Source organism: Sciurus carolinensis, chromosome 18, assembly GCF_902686445.1.
Source record: "Sciurus carolinensis chromosome 18, mSciCar1.2, whole genome shotgun sequence".
Taxonomy (NCBI): Eukaryota; Metazoa; Chordata; class Mammalia; order Rodentia; family Sciuridae; genus Sciurus; species Sciurus carolinensis.
The window spans coordinates 20,312,444-20,335,389 of NC_062230.1; the positions used below are offsets into that span (position 1 = coordinate 20,312,444).

At 44.2% G+C, this 22,946-nt stretch overlaps 2 pseudogenes; one reads left to right on the forward strand and one right to left on the reverse strand.

The window, feature by feature from the left end:
- LOC124969934 (SAGA-associated factor 29-like) overlaps positions 1-22,946 on the reverse strand; it is a 73,176-nt pseudogene that overhangs the window by 46,365 nt on the left and 3,865 nt on the right.
- LOC124970016 (sulfotransferase 1A1-like) lies at positions 17,068-18,762 on the forward strand (annotated as a pseudogene).

Sequence of the window (22,946 nt, forward strand, 5' to 3'; positions counted from 1 at the left end):
TTTCTTTTCTTTTTTTTTTTTACCATAAAAATTTACATTGACTTTAATTCCTATAAACTGTCAATTATATTCCTTACTATTTTTTTATTGTAAACAAATGGGATACATGTTGTTTCTCTGTTTGTACATGGCATAAAGGCTTACCATTTGTGTAATCATAAATTTACATAGGGTAATGTTGTTTGATTCATTCTGCTATTTTTTCCCTTCCTCCCCCACCCCTTCCACCCCTCTTTTCCCTCTATTCAGTCCTTCCTTCCTCCATTCTTGCCCCCCTCCCTAACCCTAACTCTAACCCTAACACTAACCCCTCCCACCCCCCATTATGTGTCATCATCCACTTATTAGCGATATCATTCGTCCTTCAGTTTCTTGAGATTGGCTTATCTCACTTAGCATGATATTCTCCAATTTCATCCATTTGCATGCAAATGCCATAATTTTATCATTCTTTATGGCTGAGTAATATTCCATTGTATATATATACCACAGTTTCTTTATCCATTCATCAATTGAAGGACATCTAGGTTGGTTCCACAATCTGGCTATTGTGAACTGAGCAGCTATGAACATTGATGTGGCTGTATCTCTGTAATATGCTGATTTTAAGTCCTCTGGGTATAGGCCGAAGAGTGGGATAGCTGGGTCAAATGGTGGTTCCATTCCAAGTTTTCTAAGGAGTCTCCACACTGCTTTCCAGAGTGGCTGCACTAATTTGCAGCCCCACCAGCAATGTATGAGTGTACCTTTCTCCCCACATCCTCGCCAACACCTGTTATTGCTTGTATTCTTGATAATTGCCATTCTAATTGGGGTGAGATGGAATCTTAGGGTGGTTTTGATTTGCATTTCTCTTATTACTAGAGATGTTGAACATTTTTCCATATGTTTGTTGATTACTTGTAGATCTTCTTCTGTGAAGTGTCTATTCATTTCCTTAGCCCATTTGTTGATTGGATTATTTGCATTCTTGGTGTAGAGTTTTTTGAGTTCTTTATAGACTCTGGAGATTAGTGCTCTATCTGAAGTATGATTGGCAAAGATTTTCTCCCACTCTGTCTGAGGCTTTCTTTTCTAAACAGTTGGATTCAGTGTCATGTGGGTGGCCTGGCTAATGATGAGTTTGGATTGTCAACTTGATTGATATTGGCATCAGATCTACAATTTTGCTGCCACCATTATTCTGCCCCCCCCCCCCACAATACACACCATTTTACAAACCAGATCATCAGTCTGTGAACATCCTAGCCAGCCATTGTTCCACTTGTTAGCCTGAGAACATTCTCGGCAACCATTAGTCCAATTGCTAACCTGAAAACTTCCTCATCTGCAATTGGCCCAAACGTTGTTAGCTGGGAAATTCCACTACTTAGGAGAAGCTGCCCCACGATTTTCTCTCTCTCTCTCTCCCAGCCCTGAGAGTGGACACTCTGGTTATCCAATTAATAAAATCTCTTGTATGAGTTCTCATGTCCGGAGTGGTTTTCTGGGTGCATCACTGGGGCCACGACTCAGACCGGGCACCCCATAGTGCTTGCTCCCACGGATTCAAGCATCTGAGCTGCCTTGGGACCTGAACTGAGCTGCATTTTTCTTACAATTGGATTATGAGATGCCAAAAATTAAGAGGCTTCTGGGTATGTCAGTGAGGGTGTATCTAGGAATGATTGGCATGTGGGATAGAATATTGAAGGGAAGACCCTCCCTAAGCATGAGCAGTGCCATCCAATAGGTTAGAGGCTTGGAGGAAATAAAATTGAAAGAACAAGGAAGCAGCAGCAGATGAAGCTCAATTCTTGAATAGGTTTTTTTCTTTTTAACTTTTTAGATGTTGATAGACCTTTATTTTATTCATTTATTATTTGTGGTACTGAGAATTGAACCCAATGCCTCACATATGCTAGGCTCTCTATGAGAGCCTCACATATGTGGCTCTCTACCACTGAGCCACAATGCCTGCCCCCTTGAATGCATTCTTCAAGCTTCTCTGATCATGTGAGTATATTAGACTCTCACTCCTTACTCTTCCAAAGTGGACTCTGCCAGTGATTCTCCAGGGATTTCCCAGAAGCCTCCCATCTTATACTGGGGCAGCATCATTTATTCCTCTTGTTCTGAGGTTTCAGCCTCTTGGAACATGAAGCTACTGGTTCCTCCAGCTCTCCAGCCTGCAGATGGCCATTGTGGACTATCTAGCATCTGGTTGTTTAAGCCAATTGAATAAATCCTCTGTTTATAATTATACATCCTGTTAGTTGTGTTCCTCTAGAGAACCCTACCAACAGAGCCTGGGTGCCTGGAAGCTGTAGCTGCTATTGCACTCCTGGTAGATGAAGCTACAGACTAACCTTAGGACACATGATAGAGGTCCAAATCCCCCACCAGGATCAGCATGTTCTTGAAATTAAAGGACATCAACAGATAACTGGAGGATGGCTGACTAAATACCAGACACTAATAGTTTAGAATCTCCAGGGATTACTCACAAGTTCTGCCAAACTCAAAATCTGGCAACTTGACTTCTCACTGCAAGACAAGGGGGAAATTTGCTTCCCTCATATATGGAAACTATAGAGCAGGTCTACTCCAGCACACCTGACATAGAGTTCAGCTTTTAACACATCCCAATATGGAATAGTGCACAGATGGAAGCAGCTACATGGGTGAGGGAACTCGAAAGGCAGGTTGTATAGTACGTGACTTCCAGGAGGTAATGCGGGCAAAACTCCTTCCTCTAAACACCTCAGCTCAGAGAACTGAAATACCTGCCCTCATGGCAGCTTTGCAATTATGAAAAAATAAATGAGTTACTGAATAAACACAGATTCCAACATGATTTCTTAGTTCTTCATGCTCATGCTACTATATGGACAGAAAGGGGACTCTTAACAGAAAAAAATTCCCCAACAAATCATGAACCCCAAATTCTCTCTTTTGGAACTTCTGTTTACCTGCTCACATTTCAACAATGCACTGCCAAGGACACCAAAAATGGCAATTCCCCCATAGACCAGGGAAATGCATGAGCAGACAGATGGGCTAGAGGAGCAGTACTTCAAAATATTTCAGAAATGACTAATTCTTCAAACCCAAACTGACATTCAAGCCCATCCTGCACAGAAACTGAAAAGGAATGGACAGATCAATGGTGGTATAAAATATCAGAAATGGACGGAGAACCAGGGAAAGAGTCCAAGAACTCATTACCCCTGGTTGATCAATGGGAAAGTATTAAAGGGATCCATGATTCATGCCACTTGGGGAGAAAGGCACTGACCACTGTGGTTACTCACGCCTTAGGAAGGAAAGGCCTGGAGACTACCATTCAAGAGATCATGAGATCTCACTCCCGCTGCCTTCACAATACTCCAGCGGGCAGGCTGGGGGCACCAAGCAACCACCTTCACTATTGAATCCTGTAGAACAGTGAGGCACATCCCCTGGGGAAGGTTGGCAACTGGACTTTACCCAGATGCCCCCATGTCAAGGATAAAAATACTTTCTAGTTTTTCACACCTTTTCTGGGTGAATTGAAGCATATCCTATCTGAACTGAAAGCCCTGAGAAGCCATTAAAGTCTTATGAAAAAAGATATTCCTATATTTGGACTTCCTAGTTCCCTTCAGACTCACAATGAACTATCCTTTGTCTCAAAGATGACACAGGATTGCTAAGGAGATTCGGACATCACTTAACCTATCTTCATTCTCCTTGGCACCCTTAAATCATCAGGGCTGGCTTACATTGTCAAAACGATCATGACATAACTAGGCCAAGAAACTTCTGAATTCTGCCTATTGCTTTGTCAGGATCAGAATTGTTCCTGACACTTCTCTTCAACTAAGTCCTAATGAAATGCTCCATAGAAGACGTTCACTGACCTCAATCCTGCAACTGACCAGAGAACATGCGAAATGATTAAATCTGTAATTAATTTGGATCAAGTGTAAGAAGTTTTATTAGAATGTGGCATCAGGGTTCTCCTGAGCCCTTATAATTCACACCGTACATCAAAAGTACAGCCCAATGACTGTGATGTGGAAAAGGAACTTAACTTTAGATCAGCTTATGACAAGATCTGATGTTTTCCAATGGCCCATAAATGAGACCTTACATCAAAAACATCTTGGAAAAGATCTCTCTTACTGGGACTAACTTTCACGTGCAGCATTAAGCTGAGCCTTGTCTAACTGAAGCCCCAAATATACCCAAAAAAATGATAATTATAGATATCTGAAAGGATATTTTCAAATGGGGATGAACATATTTGGTTAACACTCACTGTGGGACAACTCAGCCAACAGGCAGTTCCCTACTGGGAACAAAGAAAGTATCACTGGAGTAATTCCATAGGTAAAATGGGATGGACTCCTATTGATAGGAATAGATCAAAAGACACTTATGGGTTTGCCACCAATTGGAAATGGAGGACAGAATGAAATGGTCAGAGAAAAGTGGGACACAATGGCTACATTTTTGGCCATGGTTATCACCAGGCTGCATAATAAGCATTAGGATATTCTTGGGTACAAAGATGTGAATGAACATGGTAGATTCTCCAGCCAACTTCTCAAACCTACAGCATTGGTGGGAACAAGCAGTCTTTCACTAGAATGATCCTCTGGCTTATCTCTATTCCCCAAAGTAGACTTGAAGATATGATATGGCAAGTCAAGTCCTTTAGCACATATACACAAAAAGCCCTCAGTGACATATCTCAGAACATTTCACCATTAAGCAATGACCAAATCCCCCTGGATATCTCGCCTGCACCACCAGAAGGAACTGGTGCCGTCATTACAGTGGAGTGTTGTGTTACCCTGATAACTCTGGAAGTGTGTCTTCTACGTTACCAGACTTTGACTCTCAAAGAAATAAGATGTCTGATTCTGCCCAAAGCCTCAAAGTCTTCCTATCCTTTAGATTTTCTGGAACAACTTCCAAAGAAATAGCACCCACTTCTTAGCCTTTATACTTTCATAGCAATACTTCTTAGTCATTTGATCTGTCATTGTTGTGGGCTAATATCTCACGTGCCCAGGCTATCAATGAATGATGATTCTATAATCAAAAATCCCTGATCTTCCTATGAATCCTTAAGATCAGTCAGGACAAGACTTTCCAGACCTGGCTAGGCAAGGTCGTTGTTCCTTGTCAGTCAGAAGCAGGCACAAAAGACAGATCTCATCCCTAATGCCCCTTAAGGTAAAGGTATAAAGATCTGCAGGTGGGTGAGATGAGGTAGTATCAGAGAAGTAATAAAAAGATAGAAAGCAGACATAAATGAAGGACAAAAAAGTAGTATATTAATCCAGATGTCCTGCATACTTTTCCAGGCCTGTCACTCTCCTAAGACTGTCTCTCAAGCAGCCTGGTTACTCCCCATATCCTGGGAAACCTGCAAATATTCCTGTGCACTGTTAACTGAACACTCAACATATCCTTGAAGAGAGATATCATATTTTGAGAAACCTCAATTTAAGGGACTTTTCAGCATAATCTATTAATCAGATAACAAAGACCAAGTCTACCCTGAGGATCCATGACAAACTGTCTTGAGATCACCAGACAAGTATTCCTACATACCTCCCCATAATCACCCCTCACCAAGATTCCTCAAAAAGAAGAGCCTGGCTATACCAAAAGGACTTAAAATCAGCATACTACAGAGATACAGCCACATCAAAGTTCATAGCTGCTCAATTCACAATAGCCAGATTGTGGAACCAACCTAGATGCCCTTCAATGGATGAATGGATAAAGAAACTGTGGTATATATATACAATGGAATATTACTCAGCTATGAATAATAATAAAATTATGGCATTTGCAGGCAAATGGATTAAATTGGAGAACATCATGCTAAGTGAGATAAGCCAATCTCAAAAATCCAAAGGAAGAATGATCTCATTGATAAGCGGATGATGATACATAATGGGGGTGGGAGGGGGGCAAGAATGGAGGAAGGAGGGACTGTATAGAGGGAAAAGAGGGGTGGGAGGGGGGGGGGGAGGGAAAAAATAACAGAATGAATCAAACATCATTACCCTATGTAAATGTATGATTATGCAAATGGTATGCTGTTACTCCATGTACAAACAGAAACAATGTGTATCCCATTTGTTTACAATAAAAATAAATTTAAAAAAAATTAAAAGAATAATAAAATTATGGCATTTGCAGGCAAATGGATGAAACTGGAGAATATCATGCTAAGTGAGATAAGTCAATCTCAAAAAAGCAAAGGACAAATGATCTCGCTGATAAGTGGAGGATGACACATAATGGGGGTGGGAGCGGGGCAAGAATGGAGGAAGGAGGGACTGTATAGAGGGAAAAGAGGGGTGGGATGGGTGGGGGGGAAGGAAAAAAATAACAGAATGAATCAAACATCATTACCCTATGTAAATGTATGATTATGCAAATGGTATGCTGTTACTCCATGTACAAACAGAAACAACATGTATCCCATTTGTTTACAATAAAAATAAATTAAAAAAAAAAAAAAAAGAACTTGGGATCTGGGATGGCCCACATTCGATCCTTCCTGGAGACATTTTCACTGGGACATCTACTTCCATGCTCAGCAAGGCATCAGTAACCTCAGTGTTCAAGCCCTCAAGAAAGTTGGTTGGGGGCAGGTGGCGGTTTCCAACAGTCAAGGGGTTCACGCTTACCATGTGTGAGCCAATCAGCGTCTGCATGACGAGCAACCCTGCACCAGCGCATGCTCATTGGTTGGCATTGCAGCCTATCTGGGTTCCAGGGCGCCTAGCTCCTGCTGCCAGTAGATGAAGCACTAATCGGCACTGCTGGGACCCCAACGCCTGTGATGGCTCCCAGGAGTTTTTCTGAAACAAGCATCTTGCAGTCCTAGCCACCCAACTCTTCTAGGGGCCCTAGGTCAAAGGAACTGACCCCCGGCTTCAGCCCCTGTGAGAAACAGAAAGTCTAGTGCTCAATTATCAAAATATAGTATTCAGCCCTAACTGGGTTCAACTGTAACCATTTTAATTATGGCCCTTCTCTTTTGCCGCCCTGATTTTAAAATTAGCCAATCCCGGGGTTGTGCCCCTGAGTCCTCCAGTCAATACTGGGTATGAAAACCCACATTCTGCCCACGCAGGCGCCTTGCTAGCCGGGTTCAGTAGTGCTCCCTAGGCTCAGAAGTGAGTACCTTGCCCACTCACTGCCAAGCTTGTGCTTGATTTCTCCTGGCACCTCCTTATTTCTAACACCCGGACACACGAAGTCCCTATGTGCCTCTGGAAGGTGAAGCAAGGAGTGAAGCAAGGAGTCTTAAGCATCTGCCTGCTCTGCCACCTGAACCTGGGCATTGTGTCTCCAACTACCTGGGGTTCACCATCAACCCCACTGGTGGCAAGAAGTGGAGGTGGCTCTTGTGGACCAACTGGAAAAGGTGTTGGTAGGACCAGCTGGGTCTTCCTGCTGGGAGGCAGGCTTTGGAAGGCATCAGTATGGGAGGCACAAAGGCACAGTTATGTGGGCGGGGCTATAAAATAGATGTATGGGAGGTTCTATCCCAAAGTCGAGGGGTCTCACCAATGGGATATTGATGAGCAAGTCCTAGAACAGAATAGAGCCTTCTGGATGAGGAACAGGGGACAGTTAAGTACCTATGACCGGACTCGGGGCCCAAGGTTGGCAAAGGTGAGAGGACAACCCTGCACAAAAGAGGTGAAGCCTGCAAGCTGGGCTTGAAGCCCTGGTGAGGAGGCTCTAGATGGGCCTGGAGGCCAAGTGTCGATAGGGATTCCACTTCCTGTTGGTCAGGAGTGGGATGGAGACTCAGGTTTCAACCTATTCTCCTCCTTGGGGTTATGGGCCTCCTCATGCAAGCCATAGGGTCTGCAATGGCCTCCATTCAGGTAAAAAAAAGTCAAGGGATCCACCACCGGACTGGTGGGCCGGGAATTGTCCCCACCTCGGCCGCCCCAATGCTCTTCTTCCTGCTCACAGTTCGAGTGAGCCTGGCAGCACTCACAGGCCTCGAGCCACGGGTCACTCTGGGGCCAAGCCTGTGCCTGGACCTGCGGGCAGGTGGGCGGGGATCTCTGCACGTTGCTTCTGTCACAGGCCAGCATCCGGGAACCCCCTGGAGACAGCGACCAGATCTGCTGCGCTGCGATACCTGAGGCAGGAGAGGTCCGCACCAAAGAGGGTGGGTCTAGGGTTCCGATGACCTGGGTTCAAGGTGTTTGTTGAGGGACCAACACCCTTGAGCTGCTCTGCCCCACTTCTAACCTGGGAAGGGTAGTGCTCGAGGGTCCTCGGACCCACCACTATGAACAGTTCCCTTGCCCTTTCTCTTTGTGTGGAAGGCTCTTTCCTAGACCTTCAGATTTGAGCACGTGCCACCCTCCTGGGGAGGTCTTCCCTGGCTCCATCTAAAACTAGACTCTTCCTTGTGGACGACCTGTTTCCCCAACTTCTGTGTTTGTCTTCATAGTGGGGGACAAATGTGGGGCATTTTTATCGCTGAACTACATCCCCCACACTTTTTTGTTGGTGGTATTTTGACAGATTCTGGCCAAATCAGCCAAGTTGACCAAGAACATGTGGTCATGTTGAGTCCACTTCCAGTTTCTAGGATTGCAGGGGCTGGATTACAGGCTCAGGGAGTGGGCCACTCTTTCCCTTCATGTATTTTGTTTTATATTTCCTATAAAATATTATATAAAATATATAATAAGAATATATATTATGTATAATATATACTATAAATATGTATTATAATATATTATATATTTATGTATATTACTATATAAAACAAATATTTTTCTCTATATATTTATATATTTATAATATGTATTTTATATTATATATAACATCATGTTACACATATATTTTTATATATGTAATGTCTTTTTACATATTATTATATCCAAATATATATTATATATTGTAGCAGTATATAATGTATATGTAATTATATATAATATATGTTATATGTGATTTTTGTACTTATTATATATGTATATAATATCCATATTTTAATAGCCTGTTTATAAATGTAAGTTTGTATGTATTTATATATGATATATACATATTTTATCTTTTTAAAATTTATTTTTATTGTAAACAAATGGGATACACATTGTTTGTTTGTACATGGAGTAACAGCATACCATTTGCGTAATCATACATTTACATAGGGTAATGATGTTTGATTCATTCTGTTATTTTTTTCCTTCCCCCCCCATCCCACCCCTCTTTTCCCTCTATACAGTCCCTCCTTCCTCCATTCTTGCCCCCCTCCCACCCCCATTATGTGTCATCATCTGCTTATCAGTGAGATCATTCGCCTTTTGGATTGTAGAGATTGACTTATCTCACTTAGCATGATATTCGCCAGTTTCATCCATTTGCCTGCAAATGCCATAATTTTATTATTCTTTATGGCTGAGTAATATTCCATTGTATATGTATACCACAGTTTCTTTATCCATTCATCAATTGAAGGGCATCTAGGTTGGTTCCACAATCTGGCTATTTTGAATTGAGCAGCTGTGAACATTGATGTGGCTGTATCTCTGTAGTATGCTGATTTTAAGTCCTTTGGGTATAGGCCAAGGAGTGGGATAGCTGGGTCAAATGGTGGGTCCATTCCAAGTTTTCTAAGGACTCTCCACACTGCTTTCCAGAGTGGCTGCACTAATTTGCAGCCCCACCAGCAATGTATGAGTGTACCTTTTTCCCCACATCCTCGCCAACACCTATTGTTGCTTGTATTCTTGATAATTGCCATTCTAATTGGGGTGAGATGGAATCTTAGTGTAGTTTTGATTTGCATTTCTCTTATTACTAAAGATGGTGAACATTTTTTCATATGTTTGTTGATTGCTTGTAGATCTTCTTCTGTTAAGCATCTGTTCATATCCTTAGCCCATTTGTTGATTGGGTTATTTGTATTCTTCATGTAGAGTTTTTTGAGTTCTTTATATATTCTGGAAATTAGTGCTCTATCTGAAGTATGAGTGGCAAACATTTTCTCCCACTCTGTAGGCTCTCTCTTCGCATTGCTGATAGTTTCCTTTGCTGAGAGAAAGCTATTTAGTGTGAATCTATCCCAGTTGTTGATTCTTGTTTTTATTTCTTGTGCTATGGGAATCCTGTTAAGGAAGTCTGATCCTAAGCCAACAAGGTGAAGATTTGGACCTACTTTTTCTTCTATAAGATGCAGGGTTTCTGGTCTGATTTCAAGGTCCTTGATCCATTGTGAGTTGATTTTTGTGCAGGGTGAGAGATAGGGGTTTAGTTTCAATCTGTTGTGTATGGATTTCCAGTTTTCCCAGCACCATTTGTTGAAGAGGCTATCTTTTCTCCATTGCATATTTTTGGCATCTTTGTCTAGTATGAGAAAATTGTATTTATTTGGGTTTGTGTCCGTGTCCTCTATTCTATACTATCGCGTTCCCTCTGCCCGCAGAGAGAGACACAACAAACGTCTGAAGCTTTGGAAGTTTATTGTGCACAGTCTTCCTTTCTTTCCCTCTTTTCTATCCCCTTCTCTCTTTTCTTTCTCTCGCTCTCTTTCCCTCTGCTTAGCTCTCGCCTGCTCCGGTCGCTCCGCTTCTCCCACTCGGCTCACGCCTGCTTCGGCCGCTCCGCTTCTCCCGCTCGGCTCTCGCCCTCGCTCGCACTCTTCTTCCTCGCTTCTACTCCTACTCTCAGCTTCTCCTAATCTCAGCTTCAGCTTCTTCTTTACTCCCCCACCCACCAAGCTTATATACACTTCAACCAATCAGGGGAGAGCACACGAGGTAAACGCGCGGACAGCTGCAGGCATAGAATAGGTACACGAGGGGGGCATGCTCTAATCACATCGTTAACTAGCCAATCATTGGAATTCGCTGGTTGTTTACTGTATAGCTGGCCGCTTTTGGCTCAGCGCCAGGCGCCATCTTGACCGTGCCCAAGGCTGGGGGTCCCGGAAACCCCGACATATCCACCTTCTTTATTATTAAACTAAGGCTCGGGACCGTGTCTGTCTTAGGCTGAGTGGTCAGCATATGTCCTTACCCGTCATCAGAGCCTGCAGAGCATGCTGCAGCTCCTGTCTTAGGTTGGTACACAGCCACCTCCTTCATTACCTGTCTTTGACTACTGGTCCAGCATCAAGAGCCATACTAATGGGGGGCTGTCGGCCTTTAGGGCGGTCATGGCCTGATGAAAGATAATCTGATCTCTCTATTGGCTAGCTCGTAGATGCATGCCAAAACGAATGAAGAGAAGGAGGCCAAGGCTCCTAAGCCTGCCCGCTGTTTGATAAATCTATAAACAGAAGAAAAACCATGTAGCCATATTAAATACAGAAACAATATACATCCCAGTAGAGTTACAATACGGGCAACACAAACAGCTCTCAGGGAATAAACGCATCCCAGTCCCAAAAGTTCTTGCAAGGTATCCACTTGTTCCTGTAGTAAGTCCACTCTCTGATAGAGTCTCTATGGTCTGTAAGGCTGCAGCTGTATTTTCGGCCAAATGATCGTTGTTATGGTTGTGTCAATGCTGCTACTGCAAGGACGGTGATGGCAATGATCACGGCTGTTGCAATGTCAAAGCCTCTTCTGTTTCTTGATAATAGCACTGGCAATTCTATATCTGCAACAGAAACTAGGACTGGTAGGAAGATAGGAATGTGCATCAAAATTGCACGGGTGGCAAAAGAACCATTCCAGCATTGTGAGAGATAGCACACAGTTAGTGAACAGTTAAGAGGTGTTATTAGAAATGTTAGTTGGTAGAAACATCCAAAACCTGTCTTCCCTCAGCTAAAGGCTCGGTGAGTGAAGGTTTTTTGTTTTTATCTCGCAGGCAGGATTTAATCCTCCCCCAGCTGTTATCTATCAAGTGTGCATTAAAATTTTTATAGCGGCTTTTCACGTGCTACCTATACCCTAATTGGACCGCTTCAAGCGTGTTTCTACTTTCACTTTTAATTAGACCGCGTTCCACGCGTCAGGACCGCTGCTGGCGTATCCTGATACCGGACCACCTTCCGTGTGTCCTTATTTTTATTTTAATTGGACCGCATCCCGCGTGTCCCCAGGACCGCTGATGGCGTATCCTGATACCCTTTAACTGGACCGCATTCCGCGTATCCCCAGGACCGCTGATGGCGTATCCTGATACCCTTTAACTTTTTTATAACCGGTTTAACTTATTGAAAAATTTTTTAAGATATCTTACCTTGTCTTCTTTATAAACCCTTCATGGTCCCGGGTTTCGGCACCAGTTATCACGTTCCCTCTGCCCGCAGAGAGAGACACGACAAACGTCTGAAGCTTTGGAAGTTTATTGTGCACAGTCTTCCTTTCTTTCCCTCTTTTCTATCCCTTTCTCTCTTTTCTTTCTCTCGCTCTCTTTCCCTCTGCTTAACTCTCGCCTGCTCCGGTCGCTCCGCTTCTCCCACTCGGCTCACGCCTGCTTCGGCCGCTCCGCTTCTCCCACTCGGCTCTTGCCCTCGCTCGCACTTTTTTTTTTCTCGCTTCTACTCCTACTCTCAGCTTCTTCTACTCTCAGCTTCTCCTCTACTCCCCCACCCATCAAGTTTATATACACTTCAACCAATCAGAGGAGAGCACACGAGGTAAACGCGCGGACAGCTGCAGGCATAGAATAGGTACACGAGGGGGGCATGCTCTAATCACATCGTTAACTAGCCAATCATTGGAATTCGCTGGTTGTTTACTGTATAGCTGGCCGCTTTTGGCTCAGCGCCAGGCGCCATCTTGACCGTGCCCAAGGCTGGGGGTCCCGGAAACCCCGACACTATACCATTGATCTATCTGTCTATTTTGGTGCCAATACCATGCCGTTTTTGTTACTATCGCTTTGTAGTATAGTTGAAGTTCTGGTATTGCGATACCCCCTGTTTCATTCTTCCTGCTAAGGATTGCTTTAGCTATTCTGGGTTTCTTATTCTTCCAGATGAATTTCATGATTGCTTGCTCTATTTCTGTAAGGTACATCATTGGGATTTTAATTGGAATTGCATTGAATCTGTATAGCACTTTTGGTAGTATGGCCATTTTGACAATGTTAATTCTGCCTATCCAAGAACATGGGAGATCTTTCCATCTTCTAAGGTCTTCCTCAATTTCTTTCTTCAATGTTTTGTAGTTTTCATTTAGAGATCTTTTACCTCTTTTGTTAGATTGATTCCCAAGTTTTTTTTTTTTTTTTTTAGGCTATTGCAAATGGAGTTATTGTGTGACTGTTGTGTGATTTATGGATGTTAAACCATCCTTGCATTCCAGGGATGAACCCCACTTGATCATGGTGGACGATTTTCTTAATATGTTTCTGGATACAGTTTGCCAATATTTTGTTAAGGATCTTTGCATCTATATTCATCAAGGATATTGGTCTAAAATTTTCTTTCCTTGATGTCTTTTCCTGGTTTGGGTATGAGGGTGATATTAGTCTCATAAAATGAGTTTGGTAGGGTACCCTCCTTTTCTATTTCCTGGAATACTTTGAGAAGTATTGGAATGAGTTCTTGTTTGAAAGTCTTGTAGAACTCGGCTGAGAATTCGTCTGCTCCTGGGCTTTTCTTGGATGTTAGGTTTTTAATGGCTTCTGTTTCATTGCTTGATATTGATCTATTTAAATTGTGTATGTCCTCCTGGTTCAGTTTGGGAGGAGCATATGTCTCTAGAAATTTGTCAATGCCTTTGGTAGTTTCTATTTTGTTGGAATACAGATTTTCGAAGTAGCTTCTCATTTATATTTTATCTTGTGATCAGCTTCCCCACTCTTCACAGTAGACTCCAGGAAGGCAGTTCATTTCACTCTTTCAGAAGAGGGTATAACCAGGCATTGTGGCACTTTTTTATAATCACAGCAACTTGACAGACTGAGGCAGGAGGATCAGAAGTGGGAGACCAGTCTCAGAAACTTAGTGAAACCATATATCAAAATTAAAAATAAGCCTGTCGAGGTGGCACACAACTATAAACTCAGTGACTCAGGAGGTTGAGGTAGGAGGATTGTGAATTCAAAGCCAGACTCAGCAATTTAGTAAGGCCCTAAGCAATTCAGTGAGACCCTGTCTCTAAATAAAATGTAAAAAAGGGTTGCAGATGTAGTTCAGTGGCCATGCAGCCCTGGGTTCAATCCTAAGTATCAAATGAAAACAAAATAAAACAAAAACAAAAACCACCCCAGAAATCAATCAATACTTAATAAATTAACAGACAGAGGTCTGTCTTCTACTTCTCAGTAAATGTGAGTTACTCCCTATCTTTATTTCCTGCATGCTACTCCTGAAGGAATGAACACTGACCCTGGTTCCCTCTCCCTGGCTTTCCTCTAGAGCCCATGTGATTTTCCTGGCAGAGGAGTTCCTTCAGGAATAGCCAGGGCAGCTTCTACCCTGAGGGTCAATGTCCTAGGTGAGTGCAGTTCTCTTTCCTAGCCTGACCTAGGTCTAGGGAGAAGGAGCCCAGTGATCCTGTCCAGGAGGGGGCAGCTCAGTACTCATCCTGGCACCCAGGGCTGAGGCTGCAGGTAGTTGCAGAAGCCTGACTCTGTAGCATCTGTGACCCCTGACACTCTTTTTTAGTGTGAGAAGTCACTGCTTTGGGGAGACCTGATCTGGCTGTGTAAGATGGGTACTGAGGAGGAAGAGGAAGCCTGGAAATTAGAAGAAGTAGAAGGTGATTCTGGACCTACCCTCCCTACCTGCCTCCATCCTCTAGGCTGCCTTTGACCAACCTCTTCTCTCCATGGGAACACTGGACATCTTATCCTCTGTCTCCCCATCCCTGCCCCTAATTTTCTGTCCCCTCTCCCCTCTACCAGACACTGGACAGCTTTTATTTGAGTCTAATAAAGAGTTTTGAGACAGATGTGGTGGTACACACTATAATCCCAGTGACTCAAGAGTTCAAGGTAAGAGGATCACAAGTTCAAGCCAGCCTCAAGAACTTAGCAAGGCCCTAAGCAACGCTGAAAGAACATGACTCATTATGAAAAACTTTTAAAAGGACTGGGAGTGCTGCTTAGTAGTAGCACAGTAGACTGGGTTGAATCCCAGAAACAAAAAATAAAAGTGTTGACTGATGGTTCCTTCTGGTGATTGCTGGGACACCTGGGTGAGGGCAACAGAGATGTGAGGAGGGGCCACTAACCCAACCATGTGTCCAGCATCCCTCCTGCCTACCAGCCCTTCTGAATCTCTTTCCCAGCTCACCCCTGAGGACACTCCATTCTTGGGAGACTCACAAGACCCACACCCGTGGCTCAGAGCCTCCTGACCTCCAGGGCCAGGCTAGGCTGGATTTTAATGCAAACAGTAAGAGAAAGGCTGACAGGGGGTGGGGAGCTCCCTTCCATGGAGCCCTGTGACTCTTGTGCCCCAGTCTCTTCATGTCTCTCTCTGGGGCCCCTGCAAGCCTGGGGGAGAAAAGCACCTGTGGGTTCATTCAACTGCCATGAGTGATGCCCCTGAGGTCACTCAGGAGCCATGAAGCAGGGGCTTCCTCACAGAACTATCCTTTTCCTTTCCTGTCCTATGCTACCTCAAAAACAGCCTTCCTGGGAAAAAAATAGGCCTTCCTTACTCTGCTCCACCTCTGTCCCATCGCCCTGCCCACTCAGCACTCTGGACTTGCCGTTGTCAGAGCCTGCAGTTCCTAGAATGCCTGGTGCTGCTCCGTCCTGAGCCCCGGTGTCTTAAGAGTAGTCTGAAGCCAAAGGAAGGTGAGCGGCCCTGCACCCCATTTTACTCTCCCTTCCCCTCTATTGATGTGATCAGTTAGAAAAAATCCTGGCAAGGACGAAGATTGGGGAGCCTTCAGTTGCCAGTTTACAGCTGAGAGACCATCCAACTCTTGGGCTCTTTTCCTTCATTTGGATTCTGTTGTTTCCTGGAGGCACATGTTAGATTTAAGACAGGTGTGGCCTGCATCCACCTGAATGATAAGGATAGTAACACTGATGTCCCCATTCCCAAACCCCACCTTTCCTTCCATGAGGATAGCCATTCCCAGGGCTGGTTCCTCACCCCTCCCACTGGGGACCTAAGAGAACAGCTCTGTAGTACCCACCCCACACCTCTATTAATCCCCTGCATGCCCAGAGGGCCACAAGCCTGAATCCTCAGAGGTCAGGTAGGTAAGAGATGGGGGTGGCTGGGCAGGACACCCTTGTCCATCCAATATCTTCTATGTGATCCATTTGCTTGTTCAGGCACCTAGTTGATCCCTTCAGAGGGCCTCTACCTCCCTGTTCTTTCCCCATGGACACCCCATCTCAATAGACAACTCTAGACAGGCCTGAGTTCCCTTCCCCTCCTTTGCTGAGTGATCAGAGCTTTGCTCATTCACATGCAAGACTGGCCCACCAACCAAGTTCAGCTGCTCCATTGGTCCTGTTATCCTGGAGCCAAGATGGAGCTTGGGTGGGCAAGTGGGATCCCAGACGTGGCTGTCCTGAGGTGTATCTGAATGTGATGGGCCCAGGGAGTTGTAGAGGAGAACAGCAGAGAGAGGAGCCTATTGGCTATCAGCTGTGATCTCAGCAGGGGTAGTAACAGCAATGAGCTGTCTGCTCAGAGTTAGGATGGATATGTCTGCTAGGGTGCGCAAATCTGGGTGGTAGAAGACTTGACTAGCATACAAGAGACACTGGGTTCCATCTTAGCACCACAGGCAATACAAAACAAAAGAAATACAAAGAGGAACAGACAGCGACCGGTGGAATTTCTCAATGCTGAAGTAATCACTAGAATCTCCTAGAAAGCTTCCAAATGTGGGTCCAACCCCATATATCACTAACATCGCTCTGGGCTTTGACCAGGCACTAAGGTCATAGAAAGTTCTGCAAGTAATCAGAAGGTGCTGCCTGAGCTGTGAACCACTGCACTGGAGTTAGACTGTCTTTCAATCCCATCTCTGCACTTAGTCGCTTAGTGAAGTTGGGCAAATCACAGGACCTTCCAAAGACTCAATGTCCTTATCTTAAAGAAAAAAACAGCAAATGCTGTTTTGTGATGGTATTCAGAGCAGACCAGGTGCTGGCCCCTGACTCAGCAGCATGGAGCTGGTCCAGGACATCTCCCGGCCTCCACTGACCAATGTGAAGGGGGTCCCACTCATCAAGTACTTTGCAGAGGTGATGGGCCCACTTCAGAGCTTCCAGGCCTGGCCTGATGACCTGCTCATCAGCACCTACCCCAAGTCTGGTAAGTGAGGACGGCCACCCTGCTCCCCTACTGGGACTGCAACCCCACCTTGGTCGGCAGGGCCAGGCCCTACACCCTGCTCACCTCTGCTTCTCTCCTTTCCAGGCACCACTTGGTTGAGCGAGATACTCGAGATGATCTACCATGGTGGTGACCTAGAGAAGTGTCACCGGGCACTCATTTATACACGTGTACCTTTCCTTGAGCTCAAATGTCCAGGGGTTCCATCAGGTGTGTGGCAAGATCCAGGGGCAAAAGAGCTGCAGGAAGGTATCTCTGGGATCTAGCTCAGCACACTTTCACCTTCCTGCACCTTAGGTCTGGGAACTTTAAAAGAAAGACCTGCCCCTCGGCTCCTCAAGACACACTTGCCCGTGGTCCTGCTTCCCCAGAGTCTGCTGGACCAGAAGGTTACAACTTCTACAAAATGGCCAAGGTGCACCCTGACCCTGGCACCTGGGACAGCTTTCTGGAGAAGTTCATGGATGGACAAGGTGAGCCCCAATCTGGAGGAAGCAGAGGGCTGGAGCTGAGGAAGGACACCTAGAACTCATACCAACCCCTGTTGGTGCCCCTTCCCCAGTGTCCTGTGGGTCATGGTACCAACATGTGCAGGAGTGGTTGGAGCTGAGCCGCACCCACCCTGTGCTCTACCTCTTCTATGAAGACCTGAAGGAGGCGAGAGTGCCTGCCGCCAATTCCATCCAGGACGCACCTGGGTGACAGGAACCTCAGGGGACCTGCCAAGGCCCTCCCCTGTGTCTAGCCTACCCAGTCCAGGATTCTTCTCACCAACTTCCTGGCCTGTACTGCAGAGGCGCTCAGCATAGGACCCAGTACAGCCCTCATCTCTTGCTCCTGGAACAGTTACACATGCCCAGGCCACTGCCAAACCAGGGACCACATTTCTGAAAGAAGACTGTCCCTGCCCTCTCTCCTAAGGCACCAAGCAGGTCTCAATCCCAGACTTTAAACAGTGTGGATCCAGTGAAAGAGACCCAGAGTGAAAGATGGGACAGAAGGTTTTTCAAGTTGATGTGATCCCCACCCTTTTTATACCAGAGTGGGGATGACCCTTGTGTGTCCTCAGTAAGCAAACTAATCATCCACTGAAGAGCCTATCTCTTGTTCCAGAACCCTAAAAGGAAGATTAGAAAGATTGTGAAATTTCTGGGCATTCTGTGTCAGAGGAGAGTGTGGATCACATTGTCCAGCACACATCCTTCAAGGAGATGAAGAAGAATCCCATGGCTAACTACAGCATCTTACTGACTGAGATGATGGACCACAGTATTTCCTCCTTCATAAGGAAAGGTGTGTAGTGGTCAGTGTGAGAGTCTGGAGAAGGGAGGGTGGAAGCAACTGCTGAGCCTACCCTGAGCCACTTGGAGTCAGTTGTGTGGGTGAGACTTAGGCCTCTTCTTCCCTCCCCAGGCATCATGGGGGACTGGAAATCTGCCTTCACTGTGGCCCAGAATAAGTGCTTTGATGCCCACTATGCTGAGAAGATGGCAGGCTGCAAGCTCAACTTCCGCTGGCAGCTCTGAATGTTGCCATGGGAGCCACTGTAGGGGGAGCGTGGGCACAAACCTGACCCATGACCTCAGGAATAAAATATGATGTGTCTCACAAAGAGGCTCTGTGGAAGCCAGGAGGACACCTGACACTAACTAAATATCACTGGGACCAAGTAGGGCCCTCTGCCCCCACAGACTTCCATGGTCATTTTTCCTGCCTCGATGGGGAAAGAGGGTCTGCACAAGGAAGGGCCAGGAGACACAAGGGAAGAGCGAGAGTATCCTGTAAGATCTTCTCTTGCCTACTCCCTCCAATCTGCCATCAAGCTCCACATTTTGGGGTGGCTCCTTACAAACTACCAGGTACCTCTGGGTCACATTGAGGGGAGACAGCAGCTATCCACATGGGAGGGGTCTTTAAACAGAATGGAGTTTTGATCTGAGACCTACAGGATGCAGAGAGGAGGCGCTGGTCAGAAGCTTCCAGAACAGGCCATCCTCCTTTTGACCTGGAGCCTTGGATCAGCAGGAATCCTGAGAGCTCCCAGACCCTCCCATCCTCACCTTCCACTCTGCATTCAAGGGGACCAGATCCCCTTCCCATTCCCTGTTGCTCCCAAGCTGGTCTTCAATGAAGGTGGCCTAGGGCCGAAGACCAAGAGCAGGGAGAGGAAGGGTGAGAATCCATCCCCAAAGGGTTATGCTAGAACGAGAAGGGGTCTGGTGCCATTCAGGCCTGTGTTAAGAAGATCAAAGGCAATCCAGGCGTCAGTAGGCAGGTGTTCTCGAGGTACAAATAGAACAGTGTTCAGCCTACATCATGTGACATGTGACACAGGTCACAGTGTCAGTGTCAGCAAGAGGGGTGGAAACAGCCATCAGGAGGTGTGGGCACATGAACCCATCTTGAGCTACTCTGACTGCCAAAGTGAGGAAGGTCAGAGCAGCCTGCTCACTGTGGGCAGTTTGAATACCCAAGGCTGGGCAGGAGGAATTCACAAGGCAGATGCAGGTCCTTGAAGTTGCAAGACCATGAGAGGAGAAAAGGGAAGTGTCGTTCTCGCCAGCAAGAACGACCCGGAGACGTGATGGGTGGCAAACTTCTTTATTAACAGCTGATTCTTCTTTTTATTTCTTCCCTCTTTTGGGAAGTTATTGTCACTTATATAGGTTATATCAACTAATTAGAATATTCATGATATGTGGGGAGAAGATAGACGTATATGGGTATAACTTGAAGCACCTAAGAATCACGCAAGAATCATGCAGAGGCCCTGACCAATTACTGAGACTTCCTCAAGGTGAAGTTAGTTGTATACGTGCAGAATAGCAGTTTTTCAACCGCACTGGCAGCTTGCCAGGCGCCATCTTGGCCAGGCTCCACCTAGGGCCAGGGGTCCGGCCAAAACCCCGACAGTTCCCCCTTTTTTCTTTTAAAAGAAAAGCTCGGGACCAAGCCTGTCTTAGGCGGAGTGGTCAACCACCGTCCTTACCCGTCATCGGATAACTGCAGAGCATGCTACAGCTCCTGTCTTAGGTCGGTACGGCGTTACCTACTACCTTACCCGTCTGGTCAATGGTCCAGCCTCGCGAGCCACACTTGTGGGGAGCTGCCGGCCTCTAGGGCAGCCATGGCCTGATGGAAGATGATACGATCTCTCGCTTGACTCTGACGCACACGCATGATAGTGCGTGAGAGGAAGATAACAGCAATGATCATAAGCATGCATAATGCTCCCATACCAGCCCACTGCTTAATAAAACTGAAAGAGGAGGATAACCAATTTAGCACTTCAGACATTGGAGCTACATCAACTCTAGTAGCATTAAGGCTAACAATTTGAGATCTAAGAATAACTGTAAGATTATCAAATTCATAAGACCAGTTGGAACGTAGCTGAACAGACAAGATTCTAGACAAATTTGCTGCATAGCTGAAGTTATGATAAGCTATGGGTGTAACACAAAGTCCTCTTAGGTGATAAATGCATCCTACGCTTAACAGTTCCTGTAAAATGTCCATTTGTTCTTGAAGTAAGTCCACTCGCTGGTTCACTAAAAGAATCCCTGCTTTTAAGTGTTGATCCACTGTCTGCTGAGTAGATAAGGCAGTAGCAGTCTGTTGAACCACCTTATTGATTGTGGCTGCAGATTGTACAGATGTAGTTAAGGCTACAGCTGCTGCAGTGGCAGCTGCCGCTGATGCAACTATGGCGGTAATGACTGCTGCGGTGATTCCAAAGTCCCTCTTATTTCTGGAAAGCAATACTGGCAATACATCATCTGTAACAGAGACTGGGACTGGTAGGAAGGTAGGAACACACATTAAGTCTGCCAGCAGGAACCTAGAAGCATTTTAACATTGAGAGATAGCACAAATCTGAAGTACAATTGAGAGAAGCAGTTGTTTTGTTACATAGTTGAACTGTTCCTCCTAAGAGACTAAAAAGAGGTTGTAAGTTAGTTTATTCCGTGGAAACACACAAACTGAGCCACAGCTCCAGTAAAGCACCGGGTTACCCTTATTACCCAGAGTTAAAAAACCCCAAACAAAGAGACAAAGAGAAAGTTTATCTTTAGGGGACCTGAAGGTCTCCTCTATTCCCCCTTTTTGTTTATAAAGAGCATTTTTGAGGGTGAGATGTGTATGTTCGACAATACTTTGTTTTTGTGGGTTATAAGGTACATCTGTGGTTAGAGTTATTTTAATTTTAGTGAGGAATTGGTTCTTACCAATTTTAGTTTTTAAAGAAAAATTTAGACTTTATAACGTGTACAATTTTTAACAGTTGCTTAACCATAATTGTATAAACCCCTATTTTTAAGACAATTGTTCTAAAGAATAAAACTTAAGAGACACAAAGTTAAGAATGAATTGGTGTTTTTAAGAAAACTTTGTTATTTTACCATGTCATTTTACCATATAGATTAAACTTTGGCTTATATCAGAACATAGTATTTCACCTTAGGAAAAACCTAAAATAGCTTTAGCTGTTTTACATACATACAACCAACTTAGTTACACACAGACTTGTTGAAACTTATCCTTTGTTATACACAGACTTTTTTTATCCAGAAACATTTCCTTTTACCTTTTACTAAATATATTTCTATACCCAGAACCTTTTATTTATTTATTTATTTTTTTTTATCTGTTGACACCTTTTTGTTCACATTTTGAAACAACTCTTATGAAATTTCTGAATTTAGATAAATCACCCTATTTTAATAAGATTAAATATTTTGTTGTTTATAGTACTCTTAATTGAAACACAGTTGAAACTTTTGGGACCCTTTGTATATAGAATTTCACTTGTTAGGACATAACTCTTAGTAACCTTGTTTCTAGTTTAGTGAGGACATAAAGTAATTGTAAACCCTTTTTATTTACCAACCTATGAAAACACCAATAATGTTTAAGTATGATATCCCATGTAATTTAAGAAGTTAAAAGTACTTGATGTTATTTAACAATTAGCATTTTAACTTTGTAAATTAACCAGACGTCTCTACAAACACATTTGAGTAATCCCATACATGTTAACTCCAATTTATTTATTTTATAAAAACCAAGATATCAGACAAGTGTCCTGAACAGGATCCGTTGCCTCTTTCCTGCTGAAGAAAAGTCCTAGAAGCAATTGATATTAGACATTGTTTAACATTAACATTTTATTAGTTTGACCACCTGGAGACTTGCGAGTTATTTTTAAAGATATTTTACTTTTATTAGTTTACCCAATTTAAATTGAACCTTTTTAAATCACGTGAATAAAAGTATTTGGATCCATTTTTAAATTTTAATTTTAAGAGCGCTCAGTTTTGACAAAACATGACATTAGACAGCACAACATAACACATAACACAAAATCAAAGGCCTTGTAACTTTATAGGTAAATGTTCATTGCAATGAAACAGCTGTTTAAAAACTTCAGTTGAATAAAAAATAGAACTGATCAAAAATAAAATCCTTAACCTAGGTATGTAGGATCAAAATTATGAGCTCAAAAGTACAGCATTAAAGAAAAAAAACAAAACAAACGAAGAATCCTAGAAAATAAGTTAGTTCTGTGTACCAGCCCAGAAGTTTAAACGGACACCTTTTTTTTCTTCTTTTCTTCTTATCTTTAGGTTACCCCCCTTTTCTCCTTGAGACGCTGTAGTTACATTCCAATGTGGCAGGGGGAGGGAGGATCACCCAGGACTTTTTAACC